This window comes from Anopheles aquasalis, chromosome 2, assembly GCF_943734665.1.
Source record: "Anopheles aquasalis chromosome 2, idAnoAquaMG_Q_19, whole genome shotgun sequence".
Lineage (NCBI taxonomy): Eukaryota > Metazoa > Arthropoda > Insecta > Diptera > Culicidae > Anopheles > Anopheles aquasalis.
The window spans coordinates 12,877,501-12,890,000 of record NC_064877.1 but is presented as its reverse complement, the minus strand read 5'-3'; the positions used below and the strand labels follow the sequence as shown (position 1 = coordinate 12,890,000).

At 49.9% G+C, this 12,500-nt stretch overlaps 1 protein-coding gene across 11 annotated transcripts in view; it reads left to right on the top strand.

Moving 5' to 3' along the window:
• Positions 1-12,500, top strand: part of LOC126580885 (forkhead box protein O) — a 58,329-nt gene that overhangs the window by 14,923 nt on the left and 30,906 nt on the right. The gene's annotated exons all lie outside the window — the stretch shown is intronic.

Below are 12,500 nucleotides of genomic sequence, written 5' to 3'. Positions count from 1 at the left end.
GTCGAGGAAGGTGAGCGCAATGGCCACACATTGCTTATAGGCACGTACTTGCCAGCCTATTCACCACCAGCAGCAGCGGTACTGTCCACGCACGCACGCATCGTATTTCAGTGGTGGAAATGAAATTATTTTATTAATATTTAAATCACGTCAATAGAATTTTAAACCGTCGCGCCACGCTGCTTCGTGCTTGATTCGCAGCTCGTTTTCGCGGGTATCGCGCAGAGCTGTGTGTGAGTATGGCGAATTGGGCATTTCGATGCATTGATACATCGTTCTTTAGCAACTGTAGATGGCCTTTACTGGATGCACCCCTGTGGGTGCTATTGGCGAATGGGTTTATCTGTGGTAGCGCAACATTTCTATTGGCTGCAATTGGCGGTTTATCTACTACCAGTTATCCAGTTGAACTTGCAGAAGATGTCGTGTCTTTTCTAATACTTTCGATGCAAAATGCGATGCTACATAACTTGCATTACCAAGAATCATAGAATAGAATTGGTTAGTTGAAGCAGAGCAGAGTACATGCACTAATACCACATCAAAAGTATACAGTTCCTTCCTAAAAATATTCTGAAAGAAATAGCAATGATGCTGTGAGTTCGAGAACGATTCCAGGTCAATTACCTCCCTGAAGGTGTCAAAGTGCTCTTGCTCTCTATCTCTCTCTCTGAAAACCTTGTCCATTCCTTCAGTACATTAAACGGTGTAATTACCTCCAAAGAACCGAGAATAACCGGTTGCTACTGTCGGTCAGCGTACTACCCAAGCGATTCGTACCCAAATCAACCACCGGATTGGTGACCGTTTTCTCTGATCTTTCGCTTCTAAATACCCAGCTAAATGCTTCCTTTTTTCACACTTTGGCTTTCCTGCCAAAGTTCCCTTTGCGAAAGCGCATTCCCTGTTTAACAATGCACATCCCAGAAAAAAAGTGGTTCACTTGAAAGAATTGCCTCAAAAGCAGTTGCAGACAACTGCATCGACCACCGCAGCGATGACACAGGCACGGGTCGGACAATGTTTTATGTTTTGTTTCATGCGTCACCTTCCGAGGACCAACGGGAACGCGTAATAACAGCCCAACGAGTGTGTTTCGTTGTAAGTGTAACGTCTTGTAATGTACCATTCCCTCCCGGGGGAAAGCAACGCCATTCGATTTGGCTTCCTTCGCGCTCCGGTTGTGGTCGGTTGATTCGGTTTTGACGTTTGCGATGACGTCGGTGCGCCTGGTGCCTGGATGGCGACGGGCTTCAAGCAAGGATTGTCTTATCAGCCCATCGCCCAGTCGGACTGCACGATGCGAGGATGGGGAAATATTAACGAGCACTTGGCCCTGACTGACTGACTAACTGTGGAGGCCGCTAGAATGCGATGTGGCGTACCGATGTTGTTCGCTGTCGTCGTCGCCATCGTCTTCGCAGTTGATGCAAGGATGCAACATGATGTGATTTCACTGTTCCAAGCCCGGAAATTCAATCGTTTGTAGCCATAGCATCAATCCGTACAAGTTTGGTTTTGATTGAATCCAAACCAACATGAGATGTCATGTTATGAGCCATGAAGTAACGAAGTGATGTGGAATCCGGTAAGCATCCCCAATCGAGAGATAATCAACAATACTCCCAATAGAGGATTGATCAATTAAATGGAAAGTTTTCCGCTATTTATCAGAATTTTCCCATGATACAGATTGAATGAAAGATACAAGGGACTTCATTCACGCGTCAAGCGAGTGACGAGCCCCACTTGAAATCGATTTATCGCGCAAAATACGGTGCTCGAGCAACGTGTTCTTCAGCGAATGACTCATCCTTCGGCGAGAGAAAGAGAGCATTCTCTACCCTATCGTTCCCTTCGATGGCATTCTATTATCTTCCAACATTATCATTATTCCGACTTTTTTCCTTCTTTTTCTGCTCTGCTCTGCTCTGCCTTCTCTTTTTTCGTTCTCGTTCTTCAAACTCCACCTTTTTTCTTGCCACATAATTTGCGCATATTCAATCGCAAACGCTCTCTCCCCAGAGCTTCGCTTGGGCGCGATGGACCACTTTTTTCCAAAGAGGACACACCCAATCCAGTCCGGGGGGCCAGTCAGCCAGCACAGTTACGCAATAGTTTGCGATAGTTTGCTGGTCGTTTTTTTTTTGCGCTCATTTTCCGGTCCCAGGTTCTCCGGTTCTGTTCCTAGGCAAGGTGGAAGGCTCCTTTTCGGATTCCATCAGCCAAAGTAAAGTGTCTTCGCACTGGAGAAGCTGGAACTGGTGCGGGAGTGCCGGATTGTAGGAGCAATTTACGATATGAACTTGTTTCATTATGCGCACCGGAAGATTTATGCTTTTTTTCTTGTACTAGTGTCCGGGGCAACCGGGAAGAATGCTGCCCAACAAGATGCTGATGTACAGCTAGATGTACAGCTGCGTTGCGAAGTGGTTTGTTGTATAAGATGCCAACATTTTGGATCTAATTTTTTGCGGAGGGAATTGTCTCAATTCTAAACAACCGAATGGCAGTCCGGTCGACACCTGGACTGTGATTGGATGCCGCTTCGACCACCACCCGGCAAGGCAATCGAAATTGAGCCCCGGGAATGGCTACAGTCCCTCTCTATCTCCCTGAATCGCCAATCGGGCGCCAGTTGCAGGAAATGCAAAAGCGCTTCGTGGAGACCGATGTCCTTAACCGATGAACCGGCAGCAGATGATTGATTTGCCTTTTTTTTATTGAAACAATCAGCTGGCTGTCGAGGTCTTCGGGCAGTCCGCCGGAATCTTCCCCCCGGAATAAATCAATCCAATATGATTTCATGCAATCATTCCGCGGCGTCGACGACGACGACGACGAGAAGCCACCGCTAGCGGATTGATGCTTGATATTCACCCCCCGAGAGGGGGAGATGCGCGATGCACGGCCTGACACACAGCCCTGGACGTCAGCTGAATCGAAAAATACACGGGGAAACGTTATACGCCTTCAATCAATCTGCGGAAAATTGGTGGCACAATGGGGATGGGGACGGGGACGTGGACGGGGCTGTGTCACCGTTCCAGCTCCTTTATCCTTTTCCACCTCTTTTCGCATACGTTTCGCCGTTGCCAGAGGCTCCGTCGTCGGTGCCATGGCGTGCCTTTGCTCTCACCACTCGACCACTTCGACGTCTTCATCGTCATCGCCGTGGCCGTGTTTCTCGTTTTCTTGAGGCGCATTTAATTCACGAGAAAGCCATCGGCAAGGATAGGATTGCCGGCGTCACCAGCCTTTTAGCTGCTTGCCTACCTGGCCCCTTTCTTATTAAACTGAGCAGCAGAAGGAGCAGCAGAAGGAGCAGCAGCAGGTGACGACGGGTACGAGAACGAAAGGTATCCGGTTACCCCAGTGGCAACCCTGCGGCAGCCGTGGCTTGCGAGTTCTTTTTTCGGCCCCAAATTGAGTTGTTTCTTGCACGAAGAACACACTCATGTCGTCCGGTGATGCTGAAGGGATTCGGGTTTGAAGTGGTTGATGTTTGCATACGAGGAGGATCGGCGATGGGGACATGGGAACCGGTTGTTAGTTCCCCTCGCGCGAGTGTCCTTTCCTTTAGCTCGTTTGGTGGAACTGTTTTTTTTTCTCTGTGCAGAAGATACGCTGCGTTCCGTGTGGCTGACTGATTACCAACCGTGAAGTCCTATCGGGGCTTGAGCGAGGCGAAAACATATGGTAATACATCCTGTCCTCGAGAGACATACATCCTGTGTATGGAGTGGATCGGGATCAGATGTTGCAGCAGGTAGAGAGAGCGATAGATAGAGAGAGAGAGAGAGAGAGAGAGAGCGCTCGATTGAGAGAGGCGGTTCATTATATTAAGTAATATCTTTCCCTCAGGCCCCTCTGGCTGTGGTTGCAGCAGGATAGCGCTCGAGGATGGCGCAACAGGGAACGGGCCCTTGCTGCCCGTTTTTTTATAGATCGATTACGTGGCCTAGGAGGCTTGATTTCGTTTCAATTTTTCACGGTGAGGTGTGCCAGAGATTGATGCCGTCACGACACTGATTGTGCTTCTCTTGATTTAATTTGAAAGCCGGTAGCAAATCCGCGGCATCGCCCAAGTGCTTCTAGAGCCTTGTGTGTTGAGAAGGGCTGCTAGCGCGATGTGCTGTTGTGGTTTGAAAAGTTGATACCAGCACAGCGCACCATTGTACACCATAACCAATTTGTCGGTAAATCGATATCGGCATTCTTGTTACAAGTTTATCGCGTTTACGCTTTTCGCAAGGGGGCGCTTTCAATTGTGCGAGGAAGCCAATAGTATTAGGAATTGAATTTAGAGGGCACGGTTAGCTTTCTTTTTTATTCTAATTTCTTATTTTTTTTTGTTCCGTTGATACTGGCGCCTCCATCGTGATACTGGCGCCTCCATTGCAGCCACCACGTGTTGCGTTCAAGCAAACTATTATAACACTTCAATTGTTTCAAAACAAATGGGAAACACTTACCAATAGCCTCGTTTGCAAACAATTTCATGAATGTTTACACACCCCACTCGGTGGCAATAGCTCTTCCAGCAGCACACTTTCTCCAGCGCTCAATTGTGTTCTGCCCACCGCGTTGCGCCACAAAAAGCAAACACTTGCGCTCGCGCTTCCGCAGAATCATCATCGCAATGCACTTGGGCAAGTGGGAAAAATTGAAATCCCCAGTGGAACGGGAAGAGTATTGTTTCGTTTTACGCGTTCCTCGCGGCGAGTACTCGTTGTCCCTCTTTTTTCTACGATTCTACAATACCAACGCTTTACCTCAAACCCTCTACCTAACGAGAACCATCGTCGTTTAGCTCGTTTGGCCTGCCTGTTGCATGTTCGCTCCCCGGAAACGCGATAGCACTCACTGGCATCTGATTTCCTTCGTAGTTTGTAGTGTTAACGTTCCCACCGGGCACCGCGGGATCAAGTGCTAAACAGCGAGATGCGAGCGGTTTGTTAAAACGTGAACCAGAAGTTACTGGCACAGGTTGGCGCAAGAGTGGCTGCGTCTTTTTAGTCTCTACCAGAAAAGGGACTCGATGAGAATGATTGCAAAAATAAACATTCCACCTTCACAGCGTATAGTAGCTCTGAGTGAGCTTCAAGTGCTGTGTAGTGGAAGCAGGATCAACATTTATGCCAACCTAATGGCTCGCCTGCTGCTCCCGTTTCGACTTCGTGAATGGAAGCTGCTGAAACCTCATCCCATCGTAGTAAGCTGGGATCGTCTCTTCGTGCAGCATCCACCGGAGGGCGTCGTCGTACATCATGAATTTCAAGCAACACTTCCGTCGGGGTGCAAGTGAATTATACGGTATCAGTTCGCCATAAAAACGAAACAAATCAAAATGAAGGCACGCCACGCGGCAAGAAGTGGTAGTGAAAAGAAAAGAAAAACGGGCAAGTATCTGCGTCTCTCATCTACACTCCGAGTATACCATACCCCGAATCTCCGATGTGTCACTTGTGCTGCTGGTGCTCCTGCTCCAAGTCGAACCGACCGCCGATGCCGTTACCATAGCCGGCGGGAAGCCAGCTACCAGAGTGCCAGAAATCTGTTTCACGCTAATCGGATAATGATAATTAGGCGAATGGTTTCCCTCGTCGCTCGTGCTGGCAGTCGGATCTCGAGACTGTGTTCGTCCATGAACGCCCACGATGTTGTACCATGATTTGAAACATCGCGTAACCCGCCATACCACCGGTTTCATCCCTTCTCCGTGGCTGTGGTTCCGCGTCTTGGCATATGCTACGCTTCGATTGCACGTAAACTTCGCCGCCATCTCGGTGCTATCGCGTATCCAGTCTAGTTGGCGTCTAAGGACGAAAGGCAGATGATGGCAATTCGGTTTAGCTGATTGAACGCCACACTAATGTGGCTGTCAACTGCTGCGGAACCATCAGCCGCTGCTAATTGGCCCACCAAACAATCCTGCCCCGTGGCTGCGACCTTCCATGCAACCCCGCGTGAAGTTAAGATCCTCCACCGCCTGCCAGGGAGACGATGAAGGGCATTTACTTTTAATCCTCAAATTTCTTGTGAATGTTTTTCTTGCGTGTAATCACGCCGGGCTCCGGGGATAACTCCCCTGAAAGTGATACCTTTCTTGGCGGGCTTTAACACGAAATGGTCGTGGCGCGCGCTTGCCAACCCGGGAACGCAAAACATTAAAGATCGAGAAATGAAGAACAACCTTCCAGTTCACCTCATTACCACAATCACCGGCCATGAATGAAATGCGGGGGGGCAAAAAGGGCATCGGATTGGCAGAAACCGACTGCCATGCCGGTCAACAACGACGACGACGACGGAGTTGATGGCAATGTTTCTTGGTGACGGCAGTCAGCAGACCATGGTTTTGGCAGGCTTGAGTTACTTCGTCGCAATCCGATTCCCCCCGATTCGATCGGGCAGCAAGGGGAGGGGGAGAGAGAGAGAGACCGGAATGGTTGACTGGGGCGACCGGGAATTATCTCGTTAGATGGTAAAATATCTGCACACTTACCTATCAAATCGCTAGGTAGGTCAATTAGGTGGGTTGTATATCCGTGTAAATTGTGTCCATTTACGCTACCGGAATGGGATCCGCTAGGCGACGACGGAGGATAGTTCCGGTGGAAGTACGCTTCTTAAAGGTAAGCGGCGACACGGCGTTGCTATGCTGCCCGCGCGTCCACGCTCATTGCTGACCTTCAGGGAGTCGAGGAGCCGAGGAAATACAACAACCTCCTTCCCTTCTTCCTTCCCCCCCCCCCCCCCCACTCCTGACTATCTTCTCCGTTTTCTTGCCATCAATGAGTCCTTTATTCAATTGGGTATTGATACCGAGGGATTCACCACGTCGTTTTTCTGCTGCTGACAGGGGCGGTTTTGTAACGAGCGGAAGCGGAACGAGTGGTTTGCTTTTATTTTATCACACTCCGCCTTCGTTTGCCGTTGCACGTTTCAAGGCGACGATGATGAACAATCGCTGAACGCGGTAGATGTGGATGAAATCATTAAAGTGACACAAAGCTTGCTTCTCTTAAAGGGAAGCACTTTAAGTGTGATTTTTTTTGGGGATTAAAAGATAGAAAATTTATTTTAAATTTATTGTTCTGGGTTGCGAGGTATTTAAGGAAATTGTAAGGAGTTAATGAACTTGCTGGAATGGAATGGATTGTTAAAATTCTTAACAAAGGTAAAAGGTTAAGAAGGTATATTTAGGATCGAATCTCTCGCAAACTCAACAAAACGAAAGCCTTGGTGCAACTGTTTCAACGCCTACTATCCTTTAATTACCCAAATGTCAGTCAGTCAATGATCCAGCGTTCCAGGAAAACTCTGAAATTCCAAAGAGTAGTAACCTATGCAACGAGATCATGTAAAGCCCCTTTAAAACTCCAACAGTGTCGTACAACGACCTTCAATCAGCATCAACTAAAAAGAGGGAGAAAAAAATCCTATCCCAACCGAGTGTGGTGGCATTGGCCATCGCACCAGGACATCGGCACACGAACCAGAAGCAAAGGGCTCGAAAAAATCCAAAACGCCTCCGGGGGGAAGCGTTTGATTTAGTAAAAGCTATCGACGTGACGATCCCCGGTCATTAGTTAGGTCGCGCCATCCCTCTGCCGGCCCTCTCGCGCGACCATCGGTTGACCGATTTTCAGCCCAATTTACTCGGCTCCGGTCTCTCGCTCAACAAAAAAAAAGACACACGAAAAAAATTCACCCCTTCAAGCGGGCGGCGAAATAGCGAATTCCGTAATTAAATAGTAAAAGTGATCGACCGCACGCCCTTCCCAAGGTGTGTGTCGCCATCCTCCGTTTCGCCCTAACGGACGGTTGTGTCGGAGTCCTGGTCCTGCTTTACATCCTGTACATCGGAACCAGAAGGCAATCGTTGTCGCTGTCACCCTTCGCACACGGTCGTTGGTCGTTCGTGGTCCAGCCTACACACCGTGGCCAGGAGAGATATGGTCCCTTCGCAGCATTCGAGCGGCCACTCTTTGACTTTCTCGATGTCTCCTTCTCTCTCTCTCTCTGCCTCTCTCTGTCTCTCTTTCTCTGGATGTTTTTATCATCCGGACACGGTCATCGGTCGAGGGATTGGATCAGGGTACGACGGACTAAATCTAAATCAATCAATATTCAATGACTTATCGTAACACACCAGGACGGACGGACGGACGGACGGACGGATGGTGGCGGGGGTATGGCCACCCGGACAACGGCAATCCAACCGAAAACCATTTGTTTCAATAAAAATAAAGCTCCAGCGGCGGCACCGTTTGGAAATGGTGGCGTAGCATCGGTCACACACATGCACACACGATACGGCACGACACGACACGGCGTGCTTCTTGTAGCACGGAATTAGCAATCGAAGCTGAAGCCCGTTCCGAACCATTTCGGACATCTTTCCCGTCCGAAGGCATCGTGCGCGAGACGAAGAGACATCCAGGGAGCAGGGAGAACGAAGGAGAGCAAACAGCACATCGTATATATTAAAGCAAATAAGTCCAATCGCATACAAAATCCGATCCGTCCCGGTCAAGCCGGCTGATCGCCAGCGCGACACACACTGGACAGTGCCCCGGATGGTCAGACCCGACACAAGCAGTAGCTGGGGACAGTCGATTCGAGTTTGATTTGAAACGATTGCCAGGAGAGACGGCCCCGGAGCTTTGGATTGATGGGACATCGCTAGGTCACAGGACATGCCTTCCTCTGCCCCGGTGGTTCCCAGGGTGTCCAGACACGAAACGATCGTCATCGTCAATTTGATTGCGGTTGAATTTGATTTGGCCAAACCGTGGCTACGGTAGCGACGGAGAGAGTACGGCTTCGATGTCGATTAGTGTCGCTTTGGCTTCTGGCTTTGAGCTTCGTTCGTTTTAACCACCCTCGCAATCTCGCTAGGACGATGCGAATGTCCGTGCGTGTCTCTATCTCTCGTTCATCAGGACACGGCCACATGGACGGGAAAAATGCATTCCTCCTGTACTCCTCGCCACTCCGCACGCTCCGTAAACAGAAACACACTCCATCACCACACCGGGAGTTCAATCCCGGGGAGTTTTATTTGCTCAAAAGAAGCCCAAAAGTACCTCAGCACCAGTGTGTGTTGATGTGCGGTTTGACCTGCTGGTTGCGAGAGTTTTTCGGGACAGTTTGCCTTTCGCCGCAGGTCTCTGCCACGTTATCGGTTGGCAGTGTTAGCGTTGAGCAAACACACGTTCCGGAATGGAAAGTCGAATGTGGACCAACGGAGTAGTTGGTCTAGCTTTTTGGGTGGTGGACATTTGTACCAACTGGCGTCGTTACCTCAACATCGGACAGAGAGGGAGAGAGAGAGACAGAGAGAAAGGGCAGTAGCTTGGGGGGCAGATGATCCATAACTGTTCCACCACCACCAGCACCAGTAGTGGCCAGTTTTGGTGATAATGATTCGTTCCCTTCCATCGTAGATCCCACAATCATGTCGTGCCCGGATGTCTCGCGCTTCTTTGTGGCAAGCGGAGATCGCGAGTTTGCCAAACCAATGCCGATAAATTTACACATCGGGACGACCGATTTTATTTTATTTTTTTGTCACCGCAATCACCTTCTGTGTGCGATAGGGCAATGGAGGAACTGAACAGTGGCAGCACGTACCTTCGTACTGGGGCTCAGTATTTATTAAACGTCTGCCACCAATTCAACCACACAACAATGGCCATTGGCGTCATCCGATGCTCCGTCGATCCGGTGTAGTTACCACACGGACGCCATTTAGCACCTCACCTCACACCCCTTTTGGGTGGACTACTGACCATCTCACCACCCATCGTGACACAGTACCCTTGGACAAACCGACAAGGCGATTCCATTTTCTCGCGATTTCCTCCTCACTCTCCTCCTCCTCTCTTTGGGGCTGCTCTTAAGAGGGGGTGATGGTTCGGAAAGCATAAACCACCCAGAACCAAAAGAACCGGGCGATCGTATTATGGTCTGCGATGCAGAAACCGGAAACCTTTGCGCCAGGTTCGCGCGTTCGCCACTTCTTTGCGTTGGAGTTCTTGCAATTTGCATATTCCTTCCTCGTCTCTAGCCCCGGGAAGCATGAAGCGCATGGTGGAGGAGTGAACGCAATAAAGCATTTTAGTGTCCAGCCTCTTGTCGCACTTTATGACCGAGCCGAGACCGAAGCGTGCCACAGGAAACAGATGGTACGGTGAAAAGTGAAACATAATTTATTAACTTCCGGGACTCCCTTGAGGGGACGAGTGCTCCCCAAATGCTCCGGCTGATTGGTATGCTGGCGCCTTATTGAATTGAAATCATCTTTAGCACCTTATCGAGGTACATGTGGCACTCCGGAGACGAAGGAAAAAAAGTAGAAGAAAAGAACATTGGGGCGTTGCTGGTGGGTGGGTGGGTGTGCGCTTTCGTTCACATCAAACGCGGCCCGCTAAGTCCCTCGTAACAGTTTATCACTCATTAATTTTTGACAGGGATTTACACGTCTCCGGAGGTCTTTGTGCGAGGTAACATTCACCGCTGCGATGAAGATAAAAGAAACGAGATATAATACCTCCACGTAGTATCATCGGGGAGCGGGAGCTTACTAGAGGTCCCCCGGCCCCTTCTTTCTTCCCCTGAACAGTCATCTACAGAGCGATTGGTCTGCAGCGGGCGGGCGCGATATACATCTTTCCTGCCCGGTCGGCCGGCCGGCCAGCCACATCATACATCATCAATGGTAAACGGCTACGTCACACGGAAAAACCAAGCCCTCGACTTCGACTCGCTTTTTCGGTGGCCAAAGGAAGCAGAGCCAGCGGCAGAAGAAAAATGAGGAAAATGAAAGGAAAAAGCCTCGGACTCCTCGGAGGAACTGGTGGAGGAAGAGCGAACAGTGAGGCAGCACCACGCGTCCTCCTCAGCAAGTCCTCTCCAATATGTCACAACATATCATTATTTCATCTGTCAATAGATGACAACAAAAGAAGTTGCGATAAGTACACGGCATCGAGTAGGCTGGCCGCCCCGGTGACGGATGATGATGAGCCACGATGCGGGAAGCCAAGCGCGGTCGCAGCTTACTTGGGTTACGGAACAGAAGGAGGAGGAGAGGTTAGGTTTTGCCCGAATGATACTTGAGGCGGTGCTTTAACACACATCGGGGGGGGGGGGGGGGGACCTGGTAGGTTCGTCACCGACTTTAATGTGCCGCTGATGATATGACATTATCGACAGTTATCGGTCGTGAAGCGTCGTCGCTGCTGCTGCTGCTGCTACTGTGACAGCGAAAAGTAGTAGGCGCTGGAGCGTTGACAGCAGTGTTGCGAGTGCCACAGGCAGCCTACTAAGCCGCAGAATGCGGGGAAAATAGTGCCGTACCCGCGTTATAGCCTGTGGGCGCGCCTTCATGCACCCTGTCATCATTATGGGCGAGTTGACGGGGGAGGTGGTTGATGTTGAGGTTTGCAAAGCGCGGGGTTAAGCAATTATTATCCATCCCTCTAACACCCCTTTGGAACGGGTGGTCATTTTTTCTCTCCAACGCGAGCAGGACGCGATGAAATCCCTGCAGCAGCAGCAGCAGCAGCAGCAGCAGCAGCAGCAGCAGCAGCAGCAGCAGCAGTAGATCCTTTAATCAAATTTCGTACAAGCTGCCTCGTCTTATCCGGCGAAACTGACCGGACCACGTCACTCCGTAATACTCCGCCGGCTTTGGAGCGCGCTAATTGGAGCAACGAAAATTGAATTATAATTTGATCGCCCTTCGCGTGTCGTGTGCGCCCTGGTACCTGGCGAAATCTGATTTTTCCAGCGATTGAAACGCGCACCAATCGCTCCGGCTCCGTCTCCTGGGCCGATCATGGACGATCCGTGTATATGAAGAAGCTGGATGGAACACTCTCTCTCGAGGATGCTGATCGTGATGAAATGCGGGAGTTTTTATTAAATTTCCGCCGGTTTTTTTTTCGCTTCTCAACCTTCCAATCTGGATAGCCAGAATCCTGGAGACAGGGCTCCACAGCAAATAGGATTAATTTCAAGCGGCCCCGGTTATGGTTAGCGACTGGTCTCCTTTCAACCTTCCGTGGTGGTGGTGGTCAGCCGTGAAGTAATGGAGTTGAACCTGTTGGATCATGACGTGGTATCGGTTGAAACGATTTAATAGCTTTTTTGTCGAATAAAGGGGGAAGTTTGCAACCATAGGACGTGGACAGGAGCAAACAGGAGCTGGAGAGGAGTGGTGCAGTTTTGAAAAACATTTACGTTGGAGCATTTGATGTCGAAAGACGATGTGTTGCAAGCCGTAAAGATTGGGACTCACTTTAACATTAGCTTCCCACTGAAGTAGCAAACGTTCCTCAACTCCTCTTCGTCATATTCCTTCGGTTTTAGTTTGGCAAAAGTTTCTCAGTCAAAGTTCCACTTCCGACGCCGGTTATTCGGCTGGCTGACTCGTAAAGCACCACCGGGATTAGTGCGTCTTCCTCCAACGGAAAACTGCAGCACGT